Here is a 24,546-nt window from a genome sequence, read left to right as displayed (position 1 = left end):
TAAAATTGAGTTGATTTATGGGTGTCAGATCAAGGCAGGACAGTATAGCATCTAAAAGTTTGAATTGTGAACTCGTACAGTAGAACCTCAATAAAACATAACAGATTTCATAAATTAAGTCCGTTAGCATGACTTCATACTATAAAATCATAAATATTGAAAAGCGAATCTTTATTGCATACTTACTATGTGCCAAATGATGTTTTCTATGCATTTTTCTCATTTAATTCTTATATTTTTTATTACATAATCTTGTCCATTTTACAAATACAGAAATTGAACTTTAGGAAGAGAAAATAGCTTACATCAATGAATTAGTGGGTTAGGTGGGGCTGGTGATCAAAACTAAACCCCTATTCTTAAATACTGTGCTATTTATTTTGCTTACTCTTTATGCACAATAGTTAGATTAGGGTATGAGTTCCAGTTGCATCTCCTAAGTGTTTTAGTAGAATCCTGTTGAATTTGTTATTATCTGTTCAATAGTTAAGACTACATTTGGTTTTCAAGCAGCGTTAAATACAACTTAAACGATGTTAAAAAAAGGGGTGGGGGTAGGTTCATTGTATGATTTCACATGAAGTTTGGGGTACCTGGTTACTAAAGTGAGTTAAGGAGCTCAACAGTGTTGTCAAGGAACCATGCTCCTCTGTCCATGCACCACTTCTTTTATGGTTAAAATGGTGAAATTTATTTTATGCATATGTACATCACAATTAAAAAATGAAATTTAAAAAATCCTAGTATATGGACTTTTTTGTCCTTAGGATATTAGATGCTAAATTTTTTATTCTAACAGAAGTATGTCAAAAGGCAGGGCCCCAAACAAATTCTCCAAGTCCCATATAAGTTCACATATATCTCAGGGTAATTTTCAGAGTGCCACAAACCTTACCTGCCAGCTTTATTTCTCTTGAGGCTGAGGTAACCTATTTCTATTAGGACCCACTAATATAGATGAGTTAATGGAAATTACATTACAAGATTGGAACGTGTCAAGAAAGAGGCAGACGGAACAAAGTTTGTAAGCCATTCGCCATTCATAACCCCGAAGAGTGCCATCTCCCTACAAGATGGAACAGAGGGCCAGGCATCAGGTCCCTGTTCAAGTCAGAAATGAAGGCGGAAGCCTGGTGCTAGGGACATCTATCCCTTTTGTGAGGAAATTGAAGGCTTCCTCAGAAGTCCCAGCAGATTCCTCTTATATTCTATTGCCCAGATCTGTGTCACATGGCTACACATAGCTTCAAGGAATACTGCAAAGGCAAGCAATAATTTGGCAGATCTAAAAGTGCAAATGGGCAAAGGAGAAGAGGGCCAGGCATGGGCACAGGGCTAGCCACCCAACAGTATTTGTGGAAAGTAAATATTCAGAAGATGGTGTCTTCATCTGTTTAGGCTGCTGTAACAAAAATACAATAAACTGAGCAGCTTAAACAAATAAAAAATTATTTCTCACAGTTTAGAGACTGAGAAGTCCAAGATCAAAGTGCCTGCCATTTGGTTCCAGGTGAGGGTTTGTTTTTTGGTTTGCAGACAGATGTCTCCTCGCTGTGTCCTTCCATGACAGAGAAAGCAAGATCTCAGATCTCTTCCTTTTTTCATAAAAGCATTAGTCCCATCATGCAGGCCCCACCCTCATGACTTTATCTCACCTTAATTACCTCCCAAAGGCCCCACCTCCAAATACCATCCCATTGAAGGATAGGGTTCCACCATATGAATTTGAGGGGGATATCACATTCAATCCATGGCAGAAGGGATTATTTGATCAATATAGTATAACTTTCATTAACTGGTATTAGAATTCTTCTAAAGCAAATTTTTTTTCAGAGATAAGGTCTTGTGGAAATAAACAGTTTTTATCTTGGTAACAGTTGCTGAAAAATGCCTATGTGCCGGTAGTGTCTGGACCACACTGACAGTTAGGCATGTGTAGTTCATACCCAGGTCTCTTAAGAAGTATGGAGACTGGATGGGGAAATTATTCAGATTAATCTGCACATGACTATAAGGTAGTATATAATGCATACTATGAAAAAGCAAGTAAAGGGCCAGGCGCGGTGGCTCAAGCCTGTAATCCCAGCACTTTGGGAGGCCGAGACGGGCGGATCACGAGGTCAGAAGATCGAGACCATCCTGGCTAACACAGTGAAACCCCGTCTCTACTAACAAATACAGAAAACTAGCCGGGCGTGGTGGCGGGCGCCTGTAGTCCCACCTACTCGGGAGGCTGAGGCAGGAGAATGGCGTAAACCCAGGACGCGGAGCTTGCAGTGAGCTGAGATCGCGCCACTGCACTCCAGCCTGGGCCACAGAGCGAGACTCCGTCTCAAAAAAAAAAAAAAAAAAAAAAAAAAAAAAAGAAAGAAAGAAAAAGCAAGTAAGGTAAAATGCGGCAACTTTAGTGGAAGGAGAAATTATTTTTTACCTGGGAAAAAGTTCTGCTACAAAAAAAGCACTTGCTTATTTTGTAGAGAGAAGACTATCCTCAGAGAAATGGCTCTCTAATGATAGAGTTTCAGATACTACAACAACTATGTAAAAGATAAAAATGCCAGCATAGTATAAACATCAAAAACTGCCAGATGAATAAGAATCTGCCCTGACGGTGTTTCAGCTACACAGCATTGTCAGAATGTGGATCGCACCATTAGAATTCCCATGTGTCCACATGAATGTGAGCATTCTTGATAACACCATGGGGCACCTCTGAGATTTTCCTCTCCCGTAATCATTTCATCAGTTTGAGATTCCAGTGTGGTTGGGGACCAAGAATTGTTTGGCATGTTAGAGAAGCACATAGCATTTTAATTGTGCTTGGAGACAGCGAGACTGAATGAGGGAGAGTAATTAAGAAACATAAATAAACTAGGAACTCTGTTTTGCCTCACATCATGTCATTATGGCTCAGAATGAACTGCTGAGCTTTATGAGTGAAAGAAGCAGCCAAGGCCACTGAGTTTGGAATAAGACTATGGACTATATGGAATACGTTAGGTGAAGAATAGAGACAACTACAATGTTATTGTAATTATTTTTTATTGTACATTTACTTCGTTTATCATAGAAAAACACACTAATTATGTATGGGGCATATGGCATGTGCTCTGGCCTTAATCTGTGAACATCATTATATCATTTTTATTATTTATTTATGTATTTATTTTTGAGACAGTGTCTCACTCTGTAGCCCAGGCTGGAGTGCAGTGACACTATCTTGGCTCACTTAAACCTCTACCCCCTGGGTTCAAGCTGTTCTCCTGCTTCAGACTCCCGAGTAGCTGAGTTACAGGCTCCCGCCACCATGCCTGGCTAATTTCTGTGTTTCACGATTTTGGCTGGGCTGGTCTCGAACTCCTGACCTCAAGTAATTCACCCACCTTGGCCTCCCAAAGTGCTAGGATTTCAGGCGTGAGCCACCGCGCCCAGACAATATACATTTATTTAAATTAATTATCAAATTAAACCTGTGAGATGGATACTCTCATTCTCTCCATTTCATAAATGAAGAAAATAAGGCTTGGAGAGTTCAAGTGACATACCAAAGCTTATGTATTCCTTTCTAGGCGCTTAGCAGGTACTAACAGTCATTCAGTGGCAGATCTTGCTTTTCATCATGACCTATCAGACACCCAAAGCCAGAATTTTAATTATCATGTAAAACAATATTTCTGTAACCCAAAAAAAAAGGCAATAGAACTCAGATTTTGAAAAACTTTTGGCAGATTCCAGGTCTAGAAAAGATAATTATCTTGGACACAAGCAATTAAATGTAAACATGTATAATGTGAAACATTCAAATGTATATTGAAACTGTCCCTGAATTGGATGCATTTATCAGTGGATAAATGTATTATAATAATTTATTAATAGACATTAAATTAATATACTTATTACTAAATGGATGAGTTTATTAAGATACCTAACAATATATTAAACAAGGATATGAAGGCTTGTTTTCATAACAGCATCACTAATGCTGCTAAATGTCCATCTCTGTGCAGATATTGGCAAACCTTTCCTCTAAAGACTGGACAGTAACTATTTTCAGCATCGCGAGTGATAGAGTCTCTGTCACAATTATTTAACTCTGCTGTTGTGGCATGAACACAACCATAGACAATGCATAAATGAATGGGTGTGGTTGTGCGCCAATAAAATTTTATGTATAAAACAGGCAGAGGTGAACTTGGGCCATAGTCCAAGGTTTGCCAGCCCCAGTGTTAGAGAGCTAAAATGATCCCACTTTAGGGAGAAAGCTCTAAAAGAGTGCTAGTATAGTAAGCAAGAAAAAAAGTAGATATATTTAAAATTTAAGCAACACTTGGATCTCATTTTTATAAACGGAGGGAGTCAACATGGTTTTCATTTTCACTTTCAGCAGTATTAAATAATGATTCCAAGGAAAGAAACTTATGTTAATTATAAAACTAATTTATAAGGCAAATTGTCTAAACTGTCAGATTATCTAAACATCAGAAGACACGTCAGAGGCAATATTAGTACACAAAATAATGTTTAGAAGAACCAGAATAAAGCTCACCACCAGTCAATCTATACATATTTAATGACCATGAAATATGTAAGTTCTATTGCAGAAATGCAAAGATAAAAAAGAAGGCAAAAGAAAAGAAACAAATATCAGAAAATTAAATTTATTTAGTTTATGAGAAATTATCATGTGGTTATTGTTTATTTCTATGTAATAGCTTTCTCTCGATATAACAAAGAAGAAAATAGATCAATCTCCGTGAATTAAGATTTTTAACCATCTGAAACAATAAGACGGATGCATATAAACTCTTGAAATTAGTTTCACCTCTATTACTCTAGTTTTGCGAAGCAGACACTAAAATAAATAGATATGTGTGTTTGCATATGTGTACATACACAGACATAGACATTTATATGTATGTTACTTAATTGTTGTTCTCTGTATAGTATATGTAGTGTGTATATTTTACGTGTGTGCATAAATACTGTGTCCATATACTATATATATACACATACAGTGTTTATATATGTAGTGTTTATGTAGACATATATACCATGTATATTGTATATGTAGTATATATATACACATATGTACAGTCATCCCTCAGAATCCACCTGGGATTGGTTCCAGGATCCCTATGAATACCAAAATCCACAGATGTTCAAGTCCCTTATATAAAATGGCATACTACTTGTGTGTAACATACACACATCTTGCCATATACTTTAAATCATCTCTAGAATTCTTACAATACCTAATGCAATGTTAATTCTATGTAAATAGTTAAACTATATTTTTATTTGTATTACTTTTTATTGTTGTATTATTATCTTTTCCAAATTTTTTTTTAATCTACAGTTGGTTGAATTCATGGATGTGGATAGCCAACTGTATTGTATGTCCATATATATATATATATATACACACACACACACACGCACACACATATATGTATTTACTATATAAAGAATGAAGAATAAATAATATACAGATTACAAACATTTCCACATTATTCATCTCATTAAATCTTCACATCAAAAGGTAATACAGAAAAGGTAATACAAAAAAAAAAAAAAACACACACGCACACTTGAGTGAAGATAACAACAAATAGATTTGTAATGGAGAGACCAAGTCAACTTTACCTGTACCTATCAATCAGTTCGAGTCCTCTTTTCCCCAACAGACGGTTTGGAAGGAGAAAAACAGGAGTACATCATGCTGCGCTCCAAATCATTTATTATCTTAAAAATGTGGGAAAGCCAGAATTGGTAAACAAGACTTTTGTAAGCATGCATAAAACATATTAAATATTTGGTGGCAAGGGATTTCCATGAGGCTTTCATGGGAGTTAATAAATCAACAGAAACCACTTACCGAAACATTTTCATGGGTCCAGTGGAATTCTAAGCAAATATCAGGTTTAAGAATGAAAAGTCAGTTATATTTTCAACGTAATCTCACGTTCAAAGAAGTGTAAAAGATGCTTAAGTGTTAATATTTTATGTTTCCCCACTCTCAGCAGTAAATGCAGCCCATTAAAAAGAATGCTAAGCCATAGCTGTTAGCACTGGCACGGGACCAAGGAAACACTGAACCTTCACAGAAGGGGGTTAATTGCTACACGAAGAGGTAATTTATTAAGGAACACTGAAGCCCTGTATATTCCCCAATGCGAGGCTGAACAGCAAAATCTTATGTGAATATTACATTTGATAATCAAGGCCTTTTCTATGGCAGACTTCAGAACTAGCTAAGCTAAACAAAAAGGGGCAATGGAGGGGAGAAAGGGAGAAAGAAAAAATTCCAACACCATTTTTCTCTATGACTCCCATAAACCTTTACACGGTGCCCTCCAGTCTGCCGCCCCCACCACCAGGAAAAGTTTGCTGCTCCATAAACCTCTTGGTGGCTGATGAGAAAGTCTCACATAACTATCAGGTGCAGGGGCAGCTTCTACTGTTTTTTATTTGTCCGGTTCTGATTCTTCAGTATTCTTCCGCGTGTCAAACTTAATTTTCACCATTTGTCAGAGCAATGTTTTCAGAACCTTATCATGTTGAACTAGACCTTCTTTTCCATCGCAGTTCAGACCAATATCACGTGGCCTATTAAACATCAAGTGTGAAGAAAATAGTGGCCCCATGTGTCCTATGCCTAAGGTCTCCCTTTTGGCAGTTTGGCAGTTTCGTTCTTAGTCCAATGGGCGCCTTGTTCTGTCCTGAGCTTAAGATTTTGTCAATGGCAAAGGTTCAAGAGACAAGTAGAGTCCAAAAGCAAGTGTGAGGGCCAAAGTGGCTCTGAGAAATCATTTTACCTAAGAAGCTGATGATTTTCTTGGCTGTACTGGCAACAGATTTTGGAGTCTCAGAGAACTAGAGAAGGAGAATTAGTTTTACCTCTTTGTCTTTCTCTCCTTCTTTTTTTTTTTCTTAACATCTCCAACAGCAAATTGTCACTGAAGAAAAATTCCCTTAGGGGAAAAAAAATAGAGCAAAGGAGAAACTGGTTCTTCCATCTTTTTCATTTTGAGCTTAGTCTTCTAGCCATCTCTAATCAAGCCCTCAAAAAATGAGTATTTATGGGGTGCAGATCTTCCTCCTGGCACTGGGTTGAGAGAGGTGATAGAATACAGAAAGCATAAAACACGTGGCCTGGTCCAGCCCTTAAAATGTTCAGTATCATAGGAAAGTGTTTTTTTTTTAATAATCCATGTGAAACAAATAACAACTTTATAGTATCTACAATAGGGATAAGAGAGAGAGAGCACTTTGAGATTTTAATGGATCCTTATTCCTCTCCCTTGTTGAGCTGCTCTTCTACTTCACTTTGTATTTTTATTTCTCACCCTCCTCCATGTTTTCTATATCTTCTTGGCCTTTTCTTGTCCCTGAGCTGCATATGCCCAAAGCCCTATTTGGACCTTTCACCAGCCACTTAACGTCATGCAATCTTGAAGGGCTCCATGATCAAAATTATGTCTCACACTTGCAACTAATCCCCCTATGACACCCCCATTTCTTCAATATCAATGGTGTTAGTGGGAAAAAAATATCAATTAAGCTAGTTTACACAAAGCAGTAGGTGGCCTAAGCATCCCCTTTCTCATCCCCTCCTTCTTCTTCATATACTTTTCAGATTATTGACTTTATATGGGAATATCCTATCTCATTCTAAGACTAGATCCTGAGCATGTATCACATGACAGGGTGGCCAGGTCTAAACCAGGGGAGGGGACAGAGAGGTTTCTTTCACAGCTTCTGAGGGCTGTCCATCCACTATCCCACTTCAAACTATCATCAAGTTTCATAACTGTTCTTGCCCCTTTTTTATTTGGAGTTTGACAGCACGTTGCTATATTTCATATATGATCTTATGGCAAGGGAGAAGAGGAACCACTTTTTCTATAGAGCAAAGGGAACAGTATGCCCTAAGCCAAGAGAAAACAATACATGTTCTGCTTTCCAGCTCCTAGTGGGGTATGTACCTGTTTCTTGGAGACCCTTAGAAAACGAAAGATAGGAATGGTTCCTGTTAGACAAGAGAGAAAAGCTTGGATCCTCTGAGATGCAGATTGGTGTGGCTTCCTAGGATCCTCAAGATACTTTCTGTTCTCCTTTCTTTCCTCTCTCCATTTAGAATTTCAGATACTTATCTTGGTTATCTGGGCTACATGTAACTAATACGAAGCATGGTCATTTACATATGAAAAACATTTTCAGTAATTTTTTATATTTTTGAATTTTTTCAGCTAGTTATGTTTATTTCTTTTAATGCATAAGTGCCTTCTTAATTGGATTAGTATATCATCCACTAAAAGCAGCCTCTATTCAGAATTATGTTTCACTTAGGACCTCACCCTAGATTTGAAAGTCACATTAATAATCACTATTAAGCTCATAAGATGAAACCAAACCTACATATACATACACATTTCCAAGGGTTGCAGACTTTTGGTTTTTAATCTGATTTTAAAGAAAGCCTGTGTTAGTTCTTATTCTCTGCAAGTACTCCATTGAGGAGTGTCTTATCGTTTCAGTCTTGAAGTTTATCTTGGAATTTATCTAAAAGGAATTATTTTGGTCACCAGGGTCAACACCCCTTTTCTTTCTTAATCTTTGTTTTTAGTTTTCTTTCTAAGGAATTGGAAGAAAACACAGGCAGATGAGTACTTAAGCAATCCCAGACCTTTGCATGTCACTTGACCCAGAGCCAGGCACATGTAAAGGTCTTCACTTGCCAAAAACACACCAGGGACCTCTTAAGCAATCAAGAATTGCTACATGTGTGCAAGAGCTAACATCTTGAAGACAATCAAAATCGTTAATTCACTTACCCTCTGTTTCTCATTCATTCACCCTCTGAGCATCTCAACATGCTGGAGCATGGAGATCCAAACTGGAAACCTTGACTGCTCCTTCTGCTTGTGGAAAGGTGACAAGGTCATTCCCTCTTGTTCTCAATTGGGCATAATGAAGAGGAGTGGAGGACTGGTGGAGGACTGGACTCTACTCTCAAGAATCCCTGGGGAAATGAGAAAAAACAGGGAAACAACGACAGAAGAAAAAGCAGCAAAACAAAGGACACACTAAAATCAACAAGAGTGAAATAACAAAAGGAAGAAAAAGAGAAACTCAACCAAGGGTCAATTTCTGCTTCTTGTATAGTTCTTTTGGGACCACTGATAACATAAGTAGGAACTGATCCTCAAAAAATGGGGACTTTATTTGCATGAAACATGAAGGACTTACTTTTGCTTGTGGCATTTGTTGTATTTAAAGGGAAGTGAACTACCTCCAGTCTTTCCTGCATATGAGTTTTCCACTTCCAAAAATGGGATCTAAAATATATAAGACATTATTCACTACCTGCATTTGATATGAGAAGAATTAAAGTATTCCCCAGCAGTTTTATTCACATTTATTATAGTGGGCCAGGAGATTTTCCATAAAAATGAGTAGCTCCCAGCAGGAACAAAATGTATACAATTTGCTGATCTTGAACACAGTGTATTTATATAATACGTTTTATCACCCGTAGGCCTTACAGAGCTAGGTTTTCTCCTGGGATGCACTGTTAATATTTCAACCTCTGCATATGCCAAATGGAAACAAAGATTATTTGAAAGGGTAAATACCCGGCTTTCATTCTTCCTGGCACAATACCGATGCAGCATATTTAACTTGAGTTACTAAGAAAACTGAGGATCTTTTACAAGATGTGGCAATATTATGCAAATGACTAATTCCAGTTAAATTCTTTTAAGTGAAATGTGTTATTCAGGGGTCTTTTGATGGCAAGTGATAGAAAACTAACTCAAACTAACTTAGAGGAAATTTACTCATAGATAATGAAGCATCTCACATTATCAAATGAAGGGTTAAATAACCAGTTCACTGGAAGGACAAGAATGCTGCTAGCCCTCAAAAAACAAATGCAACCAGAGTTTCAAACAGTGAGGATTTTCTGTGTTTTAGGTTGCTTTTCTCTGTATGTCAACCTCTTTCTTTATTTAAATTTCCTCCATAAGGCAAGAAACATGCCTTCTGGCCAGTCCTAAGCATCAAAGCATCATAGCTAACAGCTTTTAATAACAGAAAAGGTTTTACCCTATTCTTTATTCAAATATCCAGGCAAAGGGTTCAGATCAGTTTGGCTATATCAGGTACTTATCCTGTAAGCCATAGAGTGATCCTTGCATCAGATGATCAGAATACGCTCTTTCCTCGTGTTCCATACGCCTCCATCATATGATTAATGTTTGGCAAAGTGAGAGTGAATGCTCCCTTCCTTTCAGTTCAGCACCAAGAGCTGCATCACGGTAAGTAAACTAGGAAGCATAAAATTAATGTGGGAGTCCTAGTGGGTCTACTTGTGAGCTGAGACCGTCAGACAAACTGCCCACCTCTTGTTAGAGTTTCAGTTTCCACCTCAGTAAAATCAGAGAAAGAAGCCCTTTCTCAAAAGAATGGCTGACTGATACAACATCATGGATGAATCTTACATTCATTACACTGGATAAAAGAAACTGGGAGCAAATTATCAAATTCTAAAATAGAGCTAGGCACAGTGGCTCACACTTGTAATCCCAGCACTTTGGGAGGCTGGAGCAGGAGGATTGCTTGAGCCCAGGAGTATGAGACCAGCCTGGACAACATAGAGAGACCTTATGAAAGAAAAAGAAGGAAAGAAAGAAAGAGAAAGAAAGAAAGAAAGAAAGAAAGAAAGAAAGAAAGAAAGAAAGAAAGAAAGAAAGAAAGAAAGAAAGAAAGAAAGAGAGAGAGAGAGAGAGAGAGGGAGGGAAGGGGGAGGGAGGGAGGGAGGGAGGGAGATCTAAAAGAGGCAAGACTGTCTTATAGTGACAGAAACTCAATCAATGTTTCCCTGGGTTGGGTGGTGGAGAGTATTGAATGAAGAAGATACGACGTAACTTTCTGGAAAAATTAAAATGTTCTACATCTCAACTCAGGTGGAGTTACATGAGTGTATATATTTTGTCGAAAGTCTTTAACTCATACACTTAAAGTATGACGATTTCATTTTATGTAATACATCTCAATAAAAGTTGAATATCTTTTAAAAGTATATCAGAGGCCTTGAGATAAGCATGAAATGATGCAGGGCACGTCAAAGCACTTTTTTTTTTTTTTTTTTTTGAGATGAAGTTTTGCTCTCGACAGACATCTAGGCTGGAATGCAATGGCATGATCTTGGCTCACTGCAACCTCCACCTCCCAGGTTCAAGTGATTCTCCTGCCTCAGCCTCCCAAGTAGCTGGGACTACAGGTGCCTGCCACCACACCTGGCTAGTTTTTGTATTTTTACTAGAGATGGGGTTTCACCATGTTGGCCAGGCTGGTCTTGAACTCCTGACCTCAGGTGATCCACTTGCCTTGGCCCTCCAAAGTGCAGGGATTACAGGCGTGAGCCACCGTACCTGGCCCAAAGCACTTTTTAATCATAAAATAATATGCATATATCCTTGTTTTTTAAGAGTGTCTGTGGCTAGTTTGTTCAGTTAAGTCAGGATGCTGATACAGCCAACTATTAGTCAGACTCTACTGCTATAAATTACTCCTGCCTCTTTGGGCATATTTTCTCTTTGCTCTTCCCACTGCAGGATTCCACTCAACTAAATCCCAGGTGATAAGGCCTTTACAGTTATCCCAATCCCTGGTGACACATGCAGTCATTCGATCTGCAGGGGAGACACAAATTGCAACAGGGACAAAATATACACAGCACAAGAGGCATCACTAAAGACTCCTGCCCCCTAGGGAAGTAAGTGCTTCTGAGCTTAGCGAGTCTGGGTTACTAAGGGTTTCAGTTATTTATCACTACTTAATAATTTACCTGTAGATGTAGGGTTTAAGACAGCAATATTTTACTCTTTCTCTCGATGCTGTGGGTTGGCTGGACTCAGGTGGGCCCTTTTCCATGAGGTGTCAACTGGGGTCAACCATGTGGCTGCACTCAGCTAGCAGCTTAGCTAGGCCTGAAACACCCAGGATAATACACTCATGTATTTGGCACCTCAGCTGGAGTGGCTGGAATGGCTGGGAGCTGGCTGGGCTTCTCTCTTTTTACATGTGGAAGTCTAACCCTAGCTTTTTTCAGTGACACCTAGATACCAAAAGGAAGAAAACAAAAGTTGCAAGTCCTCCCAAGATCTGAGCTCAGAGGCACCAGAAAATCATTTTCAATGCATTCAGTTGGTCAGCACAAGTCATAAGCCCATCAGACTCTACCGCTTGATGGGAGCTTTGTCATTCATGCTGGGAGATGGGAAGAATTGTTGGTGGACATCTTTACCAACAATATCCAGCACTCTGCCATTCATTTCTTCCACCTGTTATAAATAATTAAGTTTAAGGTCGGTCAGCCCCACAGATATAGGCCCCAAAATAAGGGACTTATTTGTCCACGAATTGATTCATTCAAATCACAAGTATTAAAAATTCACTATGGGCCAGGTATGTTGTATGTTAGACATATCAAACAAAAACTCCTCTATCACAATTAGTCAGGAAACCACCTGGTGTGTGGAACTGTTGGCTCGGCAAGGTCAGCCATGCCATTACCAAATCACATGACAAAGAGTTCCCGTTTGTCCAGATTTTGTAAATAGCAGAATACTTTGGAGATCAATGGGCCTTTCTTCTGGCTCTAAGAGGTACTTCCTTCTATTCCCTTAGCTGGATGATAATCTTTTCTCTTTTCAAGGAATACTAAAAAACACAGTAAATAAATGTAGACAAATAAAAGTTCATGTAAATTAAGAGAGGGTCTTTTGAAGATGGATAGAGTTCATTTTTATTCCATTAATCGTTCCACAATGGTCATCTACCCATTCCATAACAATAAGTGCTTGCTATCTGCTACATTATAAGCACTTCTCTTTCCTAGCATAAGGGAACACCCCCTTACCTATCTTTTCTTTAAATTAACAAAGTTTCACTGCCACCTTTCCATTTTCATATGCTCGAGGTTGTAACTCCAGTAGACTTAGCCCTGAGGATGGTGGGGACTGAGACCGGGAAGGAAGCCTACCAGGAGAGGTCTAAAGCCAGGGTATTAAGATTCCTCTCCTTCAGGTGTGAAGTGTCCTCCTCGGGGGTGCTGACTGTCCCAAGTCTCCACTTGCCAGCTTCTCCTAGGTCTCATCCACCAGTCTGGTTCCTTTGAGCCAAGTGTGCCTTCTCCTTTCTCCCCTTCTCTCTCCAGACTAAACTTTACCGATTCTATGGCCCAATTCCTCGAAGGATTAACTGAATCACAGAAGAATGTTAGAGATTGACTGAAGCCCCCTGTGTTTGCATTTTGATTTTCAGGGCAGACGCAAATATCTCTAAGGCATGAAGCTCTAATGGCAGCAGGCAGAGGCATGAGGGAGAGGCACTGGGGCCAAGTCTCACCTCAGCATTCCTCAAGTCATAGGACGTATACCACTTTTATCTGCATGTCAGATAAATCGGCAACTCATAAAACTCCACTCATTTTCTCCTGGAAACTTTCATTTTTAATGTTTGATGAATGAATGCCAAGAGACATTTCAGAAGAGAGCAGCTGGTTCCTTGCGAAAGCAGGCTGCTGAAACACCCTCATTTGTTTTAGTCAGAAGCCTTTACGACAGAACTTTGGTTTCTGTGAATTGATCAAGTCCAAGAGCTCAAGGGGGTGATGAGGTCAAGGCCACTGCAACACTGCCTCGCTAGGGTTCAGCTAACTGCTGATTCCTTGTGAAAGCAGGCTGCTGAAACACCCTCATTTGTTTTAGTCAAAAGCCTCTACTACAGAAGTTTGGTTTCTGTGAATTGATCAAGTCCAACAGCTCAAGGGGGTGATGAGGTCAAGGTCACTGCAACACTGCCTGGCTGGGGTTCAGCTAACTGCTGATGTGTGGGTTTCCTTTAATGATGTGGAGTAGACTAATAAACAGAAAATGCTATATTTTGGAAAATGAATGAAGCCCAGTACTGGGAGACTCTTGGGTGGAGTGTGTGTTAACCCTCTGCTGAGCCAGAAATGGGACCTCTGAGGTTTCTCGTGGAAATTATAATATTTGTGGATTTGAAAATAGAGAAGCAGCCAAATCTTAGAAGCTGAATGAAAATGAGTCATTTTGGTAAGGTACTTCACAGGCCATACAAACAACTTCTCGGTCATTGTCAGGACTGGAAATGTCCTTAGGTGGGTTCTGAAGAAAGCTCTTTGGTTTCAAATCTTGGTGATGGCAGCAAAATTAACTTATTTGAATTTTTGTTTCCAGTGTTATAAATGGGAATGATAATAAGAGCATCTACCTTAGATATTATGGCAAGAAGTCAGAGAAGGCTTTGGAACACTTTGAAAAGCATATGTCATATCCTAAATGCCCCATAAATGTTCCTCATTACTATTTAAGTATTGTCAAGTCCTTATCATGCCTACTATGCATAAGAGTAGTTGGACAGATATCCTTGACAATGATGATGGCACAGACATCTACCTATCATTGGAATGAGTTTATAAGCTTGCATTAAATTCTTGCATCCGTAGATTTACTTTCCTAATTATGTTGCCTGGGTTTGGCACTCTCCAAGCATAAACAATTATCAGGAGATAATTGTTTCTCCTCCGTAAGAGGAGAAAGCCAAAAATTTGCTGAATGTTAGGAAGGTGGTCTGGCCTCTCAGGCCTCTTCCAAACATAGGATTCTGTTACCCAGAAAACAAGTTTTAGGTGAATAATCCGCCATGTGCCTAAATCCCTAATAGCTAATGAGGCATTGGCTCATTTTGCACAAGTTTTTCTTCAGGGTTTCCAAAACTAAGTGGCAACACCTTTCTTCCTAATCCAACTAGATATCTTTCTCTCTTGAGTATCAGTTATCCATTCCAGGAGAAGGCAACTGTGTGTTTCATTGCCAGGTGACCAAATATTCTTTTATCTTAGTCAAAGCCCACTGTGTGTTCTGAATGACTGTTTAGCCAGAAGGGTATGTATTTTTACGGCAGGATATAAAGTAGGCAATGTTATATAAAATACAAACTGGCAGGTCAAAGCAGCAGGAGCACTTTAGCGGACCCCAGGCAGAAGTGGTAAAAATAGTACCTAACGCTTGAGAGTGCTCAGCAGAAGCTGACAGTGTAGGCATGATTCATTCATTCGCTTTGAAGATTATGTAGGTTTATTCAGGAGGAATTCGAAGGCAGGACTCAGCCTCATTGATCGTTTCTGTGAGCAATTTTCTCACATTGTGACAAGTCCTATCCAATATTCTGCATTCAGGGAAAAAAAGGAAGTCTTTGTAGATGAGAAATTCAAAAGAAATAAGCATTGGCTGTTGTAAACAAATAACTAGATCAAATTTTAAAATGTCAGTCAACTGACAAAACTTTGACGTATTCATTGAACAATAAAAGCATTTTTAAGCACCTCCTCTGTGCTCAACCCTTTTCTACAAGTCATGGATATAGAGAGAAGCCCCCTGGTTCCTGTAGTTTATAATATGGTGAAAATGACAAATAATAAAAAATCAAATAAATATATAGCCTAATTCCATGTAGAGTTACAGTTGATAGAGTGAAGATGTAAGGGAAGAACCAATGGTGTGAATCTCTTGTTTCTGGAACAGCATAATGAAATCAAATGAGGTCGCTCTGTATGATGTTGATAGTCAAACTCAACTTCTCCCTTTCAGATTCGTAACTATTTCTGATCGTTGGTCAAAGATAAGGAACTGGCCGGGCGCGGTGGCTCAAGCCTGTAATCCCAGCACTTTGGGAGGCCGAGATGGGCAGATCACGAAGTCAGGAGATCGAGACCATCCTGGCTAACCCGATGAAACCCCGTCTCTACTGAAAAATACAAAAAAACTAGCCGGGTGAGGTGGCGGGTGCCTGTAGTCCCAGCTACTCGGGAGGCTGAGCCAGGAGAATGGCATAAACCTGGGAGGCGGAGCTTGCAGTGAGCTGAGATCTGGCCACTGTACTCCAGCCTGGGCGACAGAGCGAGACTCCGTCTCAAAAAAAAAAAAAAAAAAAAAAAAAAAAAAAAAAAATAAGGAACTAAGGAATGGTTAATATGGTGACTTTCCTGAAAATCAACACTAAATAACTTTTTGAAGTTTCTTTCAGCCGTGTAACAAATTTTCCTCTTCCCGTTTATCTCCAGAAGCTGAGATTCACTTGTCCCCAAGTAGCTTGAAAACTGGTCAGAAGAAAACAGTGACAACACTCTAAACAGTTTGCTATTCCTCGATTTGCAGTCAGTATAAATACACCATTTTTAAAAGGTGAGCCCAAAAAACCCAAAAAGGTAGAAAAATAGGGAAGCTAAAAATAAATGACTAAAAGAGAAAAGTTCCTGTAATTTTAGGTTTAAAATACAAGGCTGAGTAATCAAGGAAAGTATTTTTACTGCCTTGTCAATATTTTTCCTGGAAGCTTGGGTAAATAGCCCTTCTTCAGATCTGTAGTGTGAGTGTCTAATGGTCTTAGGTGTCTCTGACCACAGAATAACTTTATGCCTAAGAAACAGAGCAAACAGGAACTCTGTGGTTTCAGCATTTCCCACAAATAAGTAAATACATGGATGTACATTAAGAAAAGGTTCAGGGCCATAGGACAGACAATTTGGGTCTAGTTGAGCAGTGTTCCCCTCCTAGTGAAATCTTTCATACCAGGCTATCCATGCATTTAAAGGAATGCCTGCTTGCCTAGGGTGATCTTGATCATATTTTCTGCATCGCTTATACTCTCTTTCAATTTAATGCCGAATGCCCAGCAGCTGTGCCAGAAAACCTAAGAAAGGCTGTCCTTTTTCTAAGTTGAGTCCTCATTTATTTTCCCTGCTGGTGAAAAACCCACTGGCTTTCATCTCTTCTGAATCCATGGCAAGGAAAACAGGGGGTCAACATGCTGAACGGAGTTTAAAAGGGGGAAAAATGATCAGGAGGGCCTTCAAGCACACATACCTCCCCAGTTCTAGCTGTCCCTGGGTTTTATGAGGCATTTGCTGAAAGCCCTGCTGTTCAGGCAAGGGGAACAGCACGTGGTTTTCTTGGTAGCCAACAGTTCTGCCTCTCACTGGGGCATGCCTCCAATGGCAGATTCATTAGGTCCCACTGATCCTAGATTTAACACAAATCCAGCGCTTGAATAACCGCCCCTCCTCCTGTACCCACAGATCCTTGGTTATTCGATGCTGGTTGGAAAGTAGGTGCTGGATTTGTCAGGAGAAGCAAATACCCTATCAGATGCCCATACATCACCCTGAACGCCAAGGATACACCGTGTGCTTTCCTGTCAGACATGACTAATAGATCCTCAATCTGGACTTGGCCAATGTGAAGCCAGCAGAGGTAACTGTGCGGAAGGTTCATTCTCTCTTCCAAAAAGGTCCAGTGTGAACCAGTATCTCCATTTATCTGATGGCTTCTGGCTGAAAATATTTGACAGATCACTTGGAGACAAGAAGCTTATAATTTGACCCCATAAGGAAAAAATGTTGTTGTTCTTCTAGATCATTTGGCCACTTCTGACTTCTTCAGCATATCAAAACTTTCACTTAATTCAGTCAAAAAACCAGTCAGACCAGTCATTTTTAGGCAAATAAAAGTAAATACCTCTTCAATTAGCAAGTAGCAAATTACTTCCAAGATATCGTGTGGGTTAAAAATATCAAATGCTGTAAGAAAGCATTAGATAAATCTATTGTTAATCAACCGCATATAGTTTATCATGAGAAAGCTAGAAAATCCTAAAAATATCTATAACCAGACTAACATTAAAAAGGACAATTAACCCATTTTTAAACAAAATGGCTCAAAGAGCCTGAATGCAAAGCTAAATGTGACTTTCTTGATGTTTTTGGATTTGATATAATGTAGGCAAATATAAATAAATAAAAAATCAGCTGAGTATTTTTTCTGTCATGTTGATGCAGTCTTGTTTTTATTCTTCACAGGAAACATTTGAGATGACTGCACTGTATACCAGTTTGTGCTCACCATTTGGCACATCTGTGACCTTTTTTTCCTCCAGAAAGGCAGTAAACAGTAAGCAGACTAAGGCAAGAACTTTTTTCCCACAGTGTCTTGAGTCTGGTCCTGTTTATCTTTCTATAGCAACGGAAACAGATGTATTTTTGTGCTTGCAACTTTCCAGATGTATCACTCTAAAATGCTGTCTGCTGTTCAGAGATGTTGCTAGTATTTAGAGCAGAGAAGGCTTTGCCAAGTTAATTATTTGACTCAAGACATTGCAATTTCTGCAGAGTCCACTCTCTGCGGTAGACATCTCATTAGGATTTATTCGGGGTTCTGTTGAAGTATGTTGTGATCACAGACTCTCAGCAAAGTGGACCTTTATCAGAATTTAGGACTCCTAGAAGCAATGACTGACAGCAGTGAAGAAGACCTGAAACTCTGAAACTCAGAATCAGTGATGGATAAAATTGCTTAAATCCCGCTGTCACCTTAGGTCAGAATTGATCCAAGGCCAAGTACAAGCCTCAGTGTCAGGTTAAGGTTACATATCCCTGGTTATGGAAAAACCAGATCCAGAAGAGCAGACAAAACTTGATAGAGTCACACTGAAGCAGAGAACCTGTTTTGAGAGGAGCATCTTTCCTTTTCCCTAAATTATAGTATTCCTTCACTAACTGTGCTTGTTCCTTCTACAAACTGTAACCTTAGCCAAAAGGTATACATTTTTGTCTTTATAGCTCACAGTACCAAAATGCTGAGCAGCGTAAATACTAAACAGATTTTCAATTTGAAGCTATGTAAAATGCAACACTTAAAACAGTAAAAGATACATTTTTTTTTTTTAGTTGACCACAAAACATTTAGCAAGACAGACTATATTCTGGGCCATAAAACAAACATTAGCAAATTCAAAAGAATAGGATTTATACAAAGCATGTTTTTGAATCATAAAGAAATTAAAATAGGCATCAAAAACAAAGATATTTGAAAAAAATCTCTGAAATCTTGGAAATTAAAGAACACACTTCTAAACATCCTATGATTCAAAGAGGAGGTCTTGAGAAAATTTTAAGATACTTTAAACTGAAAGGTAATTAAAATACTATGCAATAAAATTTAGAAAATTGTCGGGTATGGATAACACAACCTACCAACCTACCAACAGGGATGAAATAACAGATATAACCCCTGACCTACCAGACATTAAGAGAATAGTAAGCGAATACTACAAATAATTCCATGCCTATAAATTCAACTATTTAGAAGAGATGAACTGATTCCTTGACAGACACCAACTACCAAAACCCATTCAAGAAAAAAAAATAACCTGAATAATCCTACCTCGATTATAGAAATTAAATTTGTAGTTAAAAACCTTTACACAAAGAAAATTCCAAGCTTGGGTGACTTCACCAGTTAATTCACCAAACATTTAAGGAAGAAATAATACCAATTATAAACAATCTCTTCTGAAAAATAGGGAAAAAACACTCCCCAACACATTTTATGAGGCCGTCATTACCCTAACATCAAAACCGAAAACATAACATATAAACAAGAAATATACAGGCCAATATCCCTCACTCTCATGAACATAGACACAAAAATCTTCAGTAAAACTTTAGCAAAATTAGAAGTCCAGCAATACATAAAACAGTTACTATGCCATGATCAAATAGTCTTTATTGCAAAAATACAAGACTGGTTCAACTTTTAAAATCAATCAATGTAACTCACTATATTAACAGACTAAATTTTAAAAGTAATATAATCATGTCTTATATATATAGAGAGAGAAAAGGTATTTGGGAAAAAAATCAACACGTTAATGATTTTTAATGATCAGCAAACTAGGAATAAAAGAGAATGTCTTTAACCTGATAAAAGGCACACACACACAAACCTTGCAGCTAACATCAAACTTTCTGGTAAGAGTCTGGATGTCCTCTTTCACTGAAACTATTTAGCATCATACAGTATGTCCTAATCAGTGTAATAATGCAATAAAAATACAGTGTACACATATTTGAAAAATCACTCTCTATTCCCAGACAACGTAATTGTGGACATAGAGAATTTCAGGAATCCACAGAAAAGGTAATGAAGTAACAATTGAGTTTATCAAGGTTGCAGAAAACAAGGTCAATACATAAAAATCAGCTGTATTTCTGGATACTAACAGCAAACAGTGGGAATTTGAAAAAAAAAAATAAGATAAAAGTACTATTTACAACAGATCCAAAAAATTAAATCCTTAGGCATAAATTTATTGAAAATGTACAAGATCTAAATGCTAAAAAGTACAAAGCACTGATCAAAAAAGCAAATTATATCTAAACAAATGGAGAGATGTAACTTGTTGATAAATTGGAAGACTCAATATTACTATGCTCTCACTTCTCTCCCAATTAAATCTACACATTCAATGCAATCTCAGCAGGCTTTTTTGTAAATATTGTCAAGCTGGCTCTAAAAGGTATATAGAAAGGCAAATAAACTAGAATAGCAAAAGCACATTTGAAAAAGAACAACATTAAAGGAATCTATTCCATTTCAAGACTTGCTGTAAGACTTACTACAGGCCAATATCCTTCATGCACATAGACACAAAATCTTCAACCAAATAATTAGCGAATCAAGTCCAGCAATATAAAAAGTTAATGTATCTTAACCAAGCAGTGTTTATCCCAGAAACGCAAGATGAATATCCAATAATTAAAATAGTATGGTATTAGTGAAAGGATACACATATTCACAGGAACTTAATCAGGTTGAAATCCAGGTTGTCAGCTTGGTTGGACTCCTGTTTGAAGACTCTGGGAAAAAATCTGCTTCCAAGTTCATATGGTTGTTTGTATAATATCGATCCTGACTATTAGAATGGTCCCACACAGATAAGCTCCCTGTTGATAAACCTGAAAATCAACACATTAGTAGCCTTGATGGCATCCACATAATCCTTTATACCTTATAAAGTAGCATAATCAGGGTGTATTATTTCATCGTATTCATAGTCCCAGGTATTAAGGTAGAAAATCTTGAGGGGACTATGTTAGAATTCTGCTTACCATATCATCTATATGTGAAAGAAAGAACCTTATGGGTACTTTAAATCTTATATAAAAATTAACTCAAAAACAATCATAGACCTAAATATAATACATAAAATTATAAAATTTCTAGAAGCAAATGTAAGAGAACAACTTTTTGACTTTGGGTTAGGCAATGTGTCTTCATATATGACACAGAGGTATAATTCATTTAAAAAAACAAGAACAATAATTTGGGCTTTTTCAAAGTTGAAAACTTTTATGCTGTGAAGACACAGTTAAGAGAACAAAAAGACAAGCCACAGAATGAAAGAAATATATTTTCAAGTCATCTTTCTGACAAAGGGTTTGTTTCCAGAATGCATAAAGAACTCTTGAAACTTAACCAGAAAACAACCCAATTAATAATGAACAAAATATATAAACAGACACTTCACCAAAGAAGTGGATGAAAAATAAGCATCATTAATCATTAGAGAAATGCAAAGTAAAATCACAATTAGATATGACTACATGTCTATTTGAATGGCTAATATTTAAAAAGTTCCATACCATGGAATACTACTCACCAATAAAGGAAACAAAGTATTGATGCCCATGGCCACATAAATGAATCTTAAAATGCATTCTGGGCCGGGCGCAGTGGTTCATGCCTATAATCCCAGCACTTTGGGAGACCGAGGCAGGTGGATCACAAGGTCAAGCGTTTGAAACCAGCCTGACCAATATAGTGAAATCCCATCTCTACCAAAAATTAAAAAAAAATTAGCCGGGCGTGTTGGTGGGCGCCTGTAATCCCAGCTACTCAGGAGGTTGAGGCAGGAGAATCGCTTGAACCTGGGAGGCAGAGGTTGCAGTGAGCCGAAATCGAGCCACTGCACTCCAGCCCAGCAACAGTGCAAGACTCCGAGTCAAAAAAAAAAAAAAAAAAAAAAACAGCCTTCTGCTAAGTGAAAGAAGTCAGACCTAAGATGCGATATGTAAAATGTTTTATGATTCTATTAATATAACATTCTGGACAAGGCAAAACTCTACAGACAGAAAACGAGACAGTGGTTTTCAGAGGTAGGGGATGTGGAGAGGGGTTGCTTAGAAAAAAATCAGTAAAGATGAGATTTGGGTTGATGAAGCCATTTTGTATCATGATTATAAATGTGGATATGTAACTATATATTTGTCAGGACCTGTAGAGCTATATACTACAAAAAGCAAATTTTATTATATGTAAAAAATTTTAAAAACCAACCAGGATGTTGTGGGAGGACCCAATATGGACTACAAACTTAACAAATGAATGTAACTGTATTACAAATGAATAGTATGACCCTGCTAAAGAGGGTAGGGAAGAAAGGGACTAACCTGAATTACTTTGAAAATGAGTATTTTGATCGGATGCTGTAAGACTAAATACTAAAAGAATTGTACAATACTAAATTCTAGTAAGTACATTTTCTTCTCTCAGGGGAATGAATTAGCAATCCTGAAACACTTTATGTTTGTACTATAGTTAAACAAGTATGTGAATATTTGGCAGATAATGAGAACTAGGATTCTCACTGTCAGAGAAAGAAGTTACAAATAAGAAAAGGCAGAAAGCTAGAATGAACACTGTGGTGTTGAACTGCAATCAGAGGTATCAGTAACAATTTATGCTTTTTAAAATATAAATACAAATAGATACAGAAATGTAGATGTATGTACGTGTCTGAGTTAGTATACATATGTATATTTCCAATCTTTGTGCACTGCAAGGGTCTAGAAGTAACAACACCCTTGTAGAAATGAGCACATCTCTTCCTCTTGGTTTTAAACATAATTCTCCCCCCAAAAAGGAACTAGAAGTCCTTGGAGAAGAGGTACAATCCAGGCCTGGGCAGGGAAAATACAGTGGTGAACCTTGAGCATTGTATGGTGTCAGAAAGTAAGGAAATGGTCCTCAAGGAAAGAGGTATGTCAGAGGGATCCAGAAGCAATCTAAAAGAGTGCCACGTGATCAAGTTAGAACAATTTAAGCAACAAAATAATCACAGTATTATAACCCATAAAATATAATAAATATCAAGTCTACTTGATATGAATAAATAATTGAATAAATAAATAAATGTGCAAGGAGAGACAACTCTTCTTGATGAAGAACTTCAATTAATAAATATAGAAGAAGTGAAAATCACCATTAGTCCTACCAAGTGATGCTAAAATAATTAGAAAAAAGCTTGAGGAACAAGATATTTGCATAGTCTCAAAGTATTTCTCAACATCTCAAAGACATTTATTAATTACAAAAGAAAAGTTAGCAACTTACGGTAGAGAAATCCATCAGAAAGTGCTTTGACCATGTGATCAAAGTTAATATAATCACTAATGAGACATATTTATTTCATATGACCTCCATATCAACACAGAGAAAGACATAATCATTTCTGTGACATTCCTACCAAAAATGACTAACTTCAATCTAATCATGAGCAAACATGAGACAAACCCAAATAGAAGAAACTTTATCAAAAGACCTTGAAAAGGTATTTTATGTCCTCAGCCCTTTTGAAGGGTATTGGTGAGTAATTCTGGTGAAGAAAATTTTCTTCATAAATTTTCCTCCAAAATTACTGACCAATACTGTTTTCTAGAAAAGCAAAGGTTGAGGAATTGTCACAGATTGTCAAGAGACCAGAAGAGATGTGACAACTGAATGCAATATAGAATTCCAGATTACATCTTGAAACAGAAAAAAAAAAAAAAAGACATTAGTGGGAAAACCAGTGAAATCCAAAATAAAGTTTCTGATTTAGTTAATACCATTGCGCCAATATTAACTTCTTAGTTTTGATCATTGTGTTGTGGTTATGCAAAATATTAACTTTAGGGAAAGCTACATGAGAGGTATAAGAAAACTCTATATTCATGCAACTTTTTGGTGAGTCTAAAATTATTTGTAAATAAAAAATTTAATAAATAATTAAAAGAGAATAATGGGAAATACATCAGTCACTGGTCCATAGGAATGATGGAATTCTGATTGGACAGGTCTTTGAAAATTCCCTGCTCTGGTAGCTGAGGAAGTTCCTTAGTTGACACTAGTTCTGCTCCCTAGAAGGAACTCTTAATCATTGTCCTTCATCCCCAGTGACATTGCTAGGTTTTTGTTGCTTCATTATCCTTCAAGACCATATCTAAAGTAGGTAGTGGGAATCATGTTCTGTTAGCAACTGTACAACTTTCATATCATACTTTCTGCTTATACAATTTTGATGTCCTGTATATTGGTTAAAGCTTAAGCAATTTTTTCTTTGAAAATATAATTCCCTCAAAAAATTCATAGACTTAAGATAATTTTGCTCATAGTTAGTCCCATGTGTTAGCAACCTAACTAAAGTTCTTTTGTGGGCATAGCTCCAATTCTTGCTTCATTTCATTATTTACTTTAATGGCAGCTTTCTTTCTTACTTTAACGGCAGTTACTTTTAGGTCATCTGAACTAAGAGGACTGGTTTGGAAGGCAACACCCTTGGTCTGTTCTTTGCCTACCG

At 37.7% G+C, this 24,546-nt stretch overlaps 1 long non-coding RNA gene across 1 annotated transcript in view; it reads right to left on the bottom strand.

Moving 5' to 3' along the window:
* The window catches only part of LOC126948470 (uncharacterized), a 118,555-nt gene that overhangs the window by 53,206 nt on the left and 40,803 nt on the right, over positions 1-24,546 (bottom strand). The window lies entirely within an intron of this gene.

The sequence above is a fragment of the Macaca thibetana genome, chromosome 1 (assembly GCF_024542745.1).
Source record: "Macaca thibetana thibetana isolate TM-01 chromosome 1, ASM2454274v1, whole genome shotgun sequence".
In the NCBI taxonomy this organism is placed as follows: domain Eukaryota; kingdom Metazoa; phylum Chordata; class Mammalia; order Primates; family Cercopithecidae; genus Macaca; species Macaca thibetana.
This window is presented reverse-complemented; position numbering and strand designations above follow the sequence as displayed.